This window comes from Melospiza melodia, chromosome 28 (assembly GCF_035770615.1).
Source record: "Melospiza melodia melodia isolate bMelMel2 chromosome 28, bMelMel2.pri, whole genome shotgun sequence".
NCBI classification, from domain to species: domain Eukaryota; kingdom Metazoa; phylum Chordata; class Aves; order Passeriformes; family Passerellidae; genus Melospiza; species Melospiza melodia.
In genome coordinates, this window is record NC_086221.1 from 7,115,426 (window position 1) to 7,121,362 (window position 5,937).

A 5,937-nucleotide genomic window follows, 5' to 3' on the forward strand; every position below is an offset into this window, starting at 1 on the left:
GGACTGGGGCGAGCTCCAGACGCCGGCTGCCCTTCTTCACTGGAGAAACGGGTTCATCTTCCTGGGAAATGGCTGCTCAAGGACTTTTGGGCTCTTTTTCTCCTCCCAAAAGCTGGGATGGATGCGGGGTTTTGGCGGTGCCCCTTCCCGAGGCTCCTGGCTGGGTGTTGGGTGTGAGAGTTGAGCTGGGGTGGGGCTGATTGAGGCTGGGCCACGCTGGCTGTGCCCGTGTCACCTGTGTCACCCGTGTCACCTGCCCTGGGGGCGTAGCTCTGAGCTGGCCAGGGAATCCCAGCTCCATCCAGGAGGATGAAAAGATGGGAGTGATGAGGAGGGTGGGAGATGCCATGGCCTGACCTAATTCAGAGCCTAATCCAAAGCCTGCCCTAATCAGGGGGAATCTGAACCTTCAGTCTGATCCCCCCGGGAAGGGAAGGAGGAAGGAAGGAAGGGAGGAAGGGAGGAAGGGAGGAAGGGAGGAAGGGAGGAAGGAAGGAAGGAAGGAAGGAAGGAAGGAAGGAAGGAAGGAAGGAAGGAAGGAAGGAAGGAAGGAAGGAAAGAAGGAAGGAAGGAAGGAAGGAAGGAAGGAAGGAAGGAAGGAAGGATTGGGGATGGAGCACGGATGGGAAGACATCGTGGCCTCGGCTCTGCTCCCACAGTGCTGAGAGCTGCCAAAATTCCCTCTTTGGAGCACGGATCCACTCGGACACTGAGAATGAACCCCCTGAGTGCCGCGGGATGGTTGAAAACCGGCGGCAAAACCGGCAGGAACCGGGCGAGGCGGGGAGGGAGGCGAAGCCAAGAACCGGCGCCCCGAGCTTCTCAAATGTGCAAATTATGCAGCCATTTCACGGGACACTTAGGAGTCAATTTGCAACGCGGCTCAGGGGGGAAATTGGGCACATAATTCCCCTGAACAATAACCGGAGCGGCCGCTTAATTTAACTCCGCGCCTGGACCTCGTTAACGCGTGCCGAGGGGAGGATGCTGCGGGCGCCGCGGCCACGTGCGCGCCTCCCTCCTCTTCCTCCTCACCCTCCCGCGTCCCTCCTCTTCCTCCTCACCCTCCTCATCCTCCCGCATCCCTCCTCACCCTCCTCATCCTCCCGCGTCCCTCCTCATCCTCCTCTTCCTCCCGCCTCCCTCCTCTTCCTCCTCATCCTCCCGCGTCCCTCTTCATCCTCCTCATCCTCCTGCATCCCTCCTCTTCCTCCTCATCCTCCCGCGTCCCTCCTCATCCTCCTCATCCTCCCGCATCCCTCCTCACCCTCCTCATCCTCCCGTGTCCCTCCTCATCCTCCCGCGTCCCTCTTCATCCTTCTCATCCTCGTCATCCTCTCGCATCCCTCCTGCATCCCTCCTCATCCTCCCGCATCCCTCTTCACCCTCTCGCGTCCCTCCTCTTCCTCCTCATTCTCCCGCATCCCTCCTCATCCTCCCGCGTCCCTCTTCATCCTCCCGCATCCCTCCTCATCCTCCTCACCGTCCCGCACGCCCCGGGGTCGGCAGGTCCCAGCCCGGCTCGCACACGCTCCGGCAGCCCCGGCACAGTGGCAGCAGGCTGTTCTCATTACGGCCCAATGAGGCTGTTTACTCACCCAGCTGGAGACAGTTAGAGAGTGATAAATAATGAAAGAGAAAACATGATTTTCCCCTCTGTGGTTTCTATTTGTGTAACCATATGTCACAGCTCAATACGGCCGCGGTTTTTTTTTTTTTTTTTTTCTTTTCTGCTTTATTCAGGAAAGAGTTGATTTTTTTCCACAGTGCTGCGATTTTTCCCCTCCCGACTTCTCTTTTTTCTTTTCTTTTATTTTTTTTTTCCCTCTTTTCTCCGCGCAACAGAAGCATTTCTGTTTGTTTTCTTGTGAAACTCGCTCGGACTCCGACTCCTTAAAGTCTGGCTTGTCCCAGGACCCGCGGAGGTTTGATAGGATTGAGCTCAGCTCCTTTTCAAATACCTGTCACGGGGCTGCGGGGAGAAGAACCAGCTGAGAGCAGCGAGCTGAGCATCCCCCTGGCTGGAGGATAAAACCCTCTGGAGCTCTCCCTGGCACGGGAAGGGAGGGTTGGATGAGGGGTGATGGGTTGGTTTGTTTACCTTTGATTGGTTTCTGCAGGTAACAGAGCACCGCTGCTGTTCGCAGGTGGGGAAACTGAGGCACGGCGCTCTCCATTGGGCTCATCCAGGCACTCTGGAACCCGCGCGATCCATTTCAGAGCGGGGTTTTGAATGGGGAGAGAAGGCTTGGATGAGGGGTAATAGTTTGGTTTTGTGTTGAAAACACCTTCAGTGTTTTCTGAAGGTTGCAGGTGGGGAAACTGAGGCACGGCGCTCTCCAGCGGGCTCATCCCGGCACCTGCACGATCCCCCCCAGAGCGGGGTTTTAAACGGGCAGAGAAGGGTCTGGGGCAGCAGAGAGCGGATCTCCGAGCGCGGCTCCTTCCCCAGGAGCGGCCCTGGCAGCGCCCGGCGCCGGATGGAGCCGGCGGAGCTCGGGGAGCGCATCCCGCCCGTGCCCTGGGGAGGGCAGGTCCCTGCACGGCCCCTCTCCCTCGCCGCAGGTCCCGCCCGCCTTCCTGCCGCAATTACCGCCCGCTTGGCACCCCCGTGCCGCCGTCTCTTCTCCTGCCATGCCCCCGCCGCTCCTGGCACGCTCCGGGCATGAGTTTCCCCTGGCAGGGGGGTTTTTGTTCGCCCCGGCAAGTTCGCCGGCTTCACAACATCCTCTTCCCGCACGATGCATCCTTCTGGGAGGGCAATTATCATAGCGCTGACCTCACCCGTGTCTGCGGCATGAGGTCACCAACGCTCGGGGAGCCGCGCCAGCCCCGTCCGAGCTCGGGTGCGCCCCGAGCTCGGCTCATCCCCATCCGGCACCGGGCTGGCTCCAGAGCTCCCAGGAAACTCGCAATTAATGGTGGCAAAATGCCCAGAGTGGTGCCAAGCCCCAGCATCCCGACCCTGCTGTGGGTTCAATCCGTGGAGCTCGCCCCTGTGTGGAAATCAGCTCCCAACAATCCCATCCTGTCCTTGAGAGTGTTGGAAATCAGCTCCCAACCATCCCATCCCATCCCATCCCATCCCATCCCATCCCATCCCATCCCATCCCATCCCATCCCATCCCATCCCATCCCATCCCATCCCATCCCATCCCATCCCATCCCATCCCATCCCATCCCATCCCATCCCATCCCATCCCATCCCATCCTTGAGACTGTTGGAAATCAGCTCCCAACCATCCCATCCTGTTCTTGAGAGAGTTGGAAATCAGCTCCCAACCATCCCACCCTGTCCTTTGGGGAGTTGGAAATCAGCTCCCAACAATCCCATCCCATCCTTGAGAGCGTTGGAAATCAGCTCCCAACAATCCCACCTTGTCCTGAGAGTGCTGGAAATCAGCTCCCAAGAATCCCACACTTTCCTTGAGAGCATTGGAAATCAGCTCCCAACAATCCCACACTTTCCTTGAGAGAGTTGGAAATCAGCTCCCAACAATCCCATCCTTTCCTTTGGAGAGTTGGAAATCAGCTCCCAGGAATCTCATCCTGTCCTTGAGAGCGTTGGAAATCAGCTCCCAACCATTGCACCTTGTCCTTGAGAGCGTTTTCCAAACTCTCCCGGAGCTCTGGCAGCCTCAGGACCATTCCCCGGGGAGCCTGGGCAGTGCCAGCATCCTCTGGAGGAAGAACCTTCCCCTGATCTCCATCCTAAACCCTCTAAAACAGCTCCAGCCTTCCGTGGGTGCTGTCCCTGGTCACCTTTGTCCTGAAATGGCACCGAGTGTCCCTCACACAGAGCTCCTGCAGTGACCCAGCCTTGGTGGCTCCAGGCCCCATCACACAGCAGTGTCTGATCCCTACAGCATCCCAAAGCCTTGGCTGTGTTGGAATCACCTCAATTAAACTCTGCAAGCACACCTCCTCCCAGGGCTGATCCCTTTTCCAAAGGTAGGGAAACCATTTCTGGGAGCTTTTGTGTGCTGCAATCTCAGCCTGCACGGGCAGAGCCATTCCCACCCCTCCCCGGTGCCCACATCTGCCCTGTGACACCTGCAGGGACAGCTCTGGGGGCACGACAGCCTTTCTGCAGCCTCCAGGTCTCACTGAGGTCCCACTAATGAGGCTGTCGTCCAAAATGTGCCCAAATTCACCGAAATGCTGGGAAAACAGCTGTTCTCCACCCTGCAGCCACCCCATCCCAGCAAAACCACTCCAAGCTCGGAGTCTGAGCCGTGTGCTGAGTGCTGAACACTTCAACGTTGATGGATTTGTCCTTTTTAAAAGCAATTAACTGAGGGAAATCAGGATCTTCTTGCTTCAGGTCACAAGGAGCTCTCACTGCAGGGCTTGAGCTGCAGACTGGGGAGGAGATGGACCCTGTTGGTTCCCTGACCCCATTCCTGGCACTTCCACAGCCCAAACCCTCTCCTCTCCTCCGCTCCTGCTCCTGCTCCTCCCTCCCTGCCAGCACCACCAGATGAGGGCTGGGAATTCCTCACAGGTTAATTGGGGTTATTTCATATTAAAGCCCCTTTTTCCTCAGGAACCAAACCTGCTCAGCCCTGTCCCTCCTGCACAGAGGAGCTGGGGATGTCCCCAAAGTCACTGTCCTGTCCTTCCTGTCCCTCTCCATGCACAGGGGAGCTGAGGATGTCCCCAAAGTCACTGTCCTGTCCTTCCTGTCCCTCTCCATGCACAGAGGAGCTGGGGATGTCCCCAAAGTCACTGTCCTGTCCTTCCTGCCCCTCTCCATGCACAGAGGAGCTGGGGATGTCCCCAAAGTCACTGTCCTGTCCTTCCTGTCCCTCTCCATGCACAGAGGAGCTGGGGATGTCCCCAGGTCACTGTCCTGCTGTGGGACAGGAGGGTCCCAAGCCCCAGACCCTCCTGCCATGGGGTGAGGCCGGTGCAGGTGCAGATGCCCCCATGGCACTGGGGAATCCAAACCCTCTGGAGGGGATGGATCAAAATCCAAAATGGTTTGGACTCCAAGCCCACTGGAAATGCCAGGCTGGCACTGCTGGGGTGTCCTGGCTAGGGGAAAGAGGGGGACAGACCCTCCCTGGGACCTTTTTTCCCCAGCTTGAAGATCCCAATGACTCTCTGGGTTGAGAATGGGATGTTTTGGGGGGGTGTCCCAGCTCCTTCCTGTGTCTGCAGCAGCTCATTAAGGCGCCCACCTTTCCTGCCATAAATCCCCAGGCTCACAAAATCCAAATTTTAGCTGATCGCAGATCAGCTGGGAGCTGGATCTGACACAACTGCGGGGAACATCAAACCAGCTCCATCCTGGCAGCCCTTCTACCTGCACATCCCAAGTTTCCCCTTTCCCCTTTCCCCTTTCCCCCTTCCCCTTTCCCTCCTTTTTCCCCTTTTTTCCCTTTTTTCTCCTTTCCCCTTTCCCCTTTCCCCTTTCCCCTTTCCCTTTTCCCTCCTTTTCCCCCTTTTTTCCCTTTTTTCTCCTTTCCCCTTTCTCCCTCCCCAGCCCTCCAGCCATGGCTGTGCCAGGACCCATCCAGGTTTTCCATGTTTTTCCCACTCCTGGCAGTGCAAACACCCGGCCCCTTCTGCTCCCCAGCCCCTCCTGGCAGTGCCTGGGTTAACAGGAGACACTTGGATAGAAAAAAAATCCATTTTTTTGTTGTTGTTGTAGCAGGAGATAGGGAGAAGAAAAAGCGCTGGGCTCATTTATCTGGCTCCCAGTGTCGCTAATGCCCTCGGCTCGAGGCCAGCGTGAGAGATTGGGAGGTAAATCGGCCAAGTCATGCTGTACAAACATTTCAAAAAAGAAAGATATTTCCAGGCTCCCTCGCAGGAATCCAGCCCTCCTCCTGCTGGGGGAACTGCAGGATCTGGAGCCCACTTCACCTCTGGCTGGGGGTGTTCAAAAAAAGCAGGAATTCACCCCAAAAAGCAGTGCTGGAATTTGGCTGG

The 5,937-nt window shown here is 57.4% G+C and overlaps 1 long non-coding RNA gene across 1 annotated transcript; it reads right to left on the minus strand.

Annotated features, from left to right (window-relative positions):
- Window positions 1-1,844: 1,844 nt before the first annotated feature.
- On the minus strand, window positions 1,845-2,743 carry LOC134430243 (uncharacterized). Its single transcript, XR_010030777.1, has 3 exons — window positions 2,594-2,743; window positions 2,102-2,195; window positions 1,845-1,972 (listed from the first exon to the last, which is right to left on the minus strand). It is a non-coding gene; the product is annotated as an uncharacterized LOC134430243 (long non-coding RNA).
- Window positions 2,744-5,937: the final 3,194 nt, after the last annotated feature.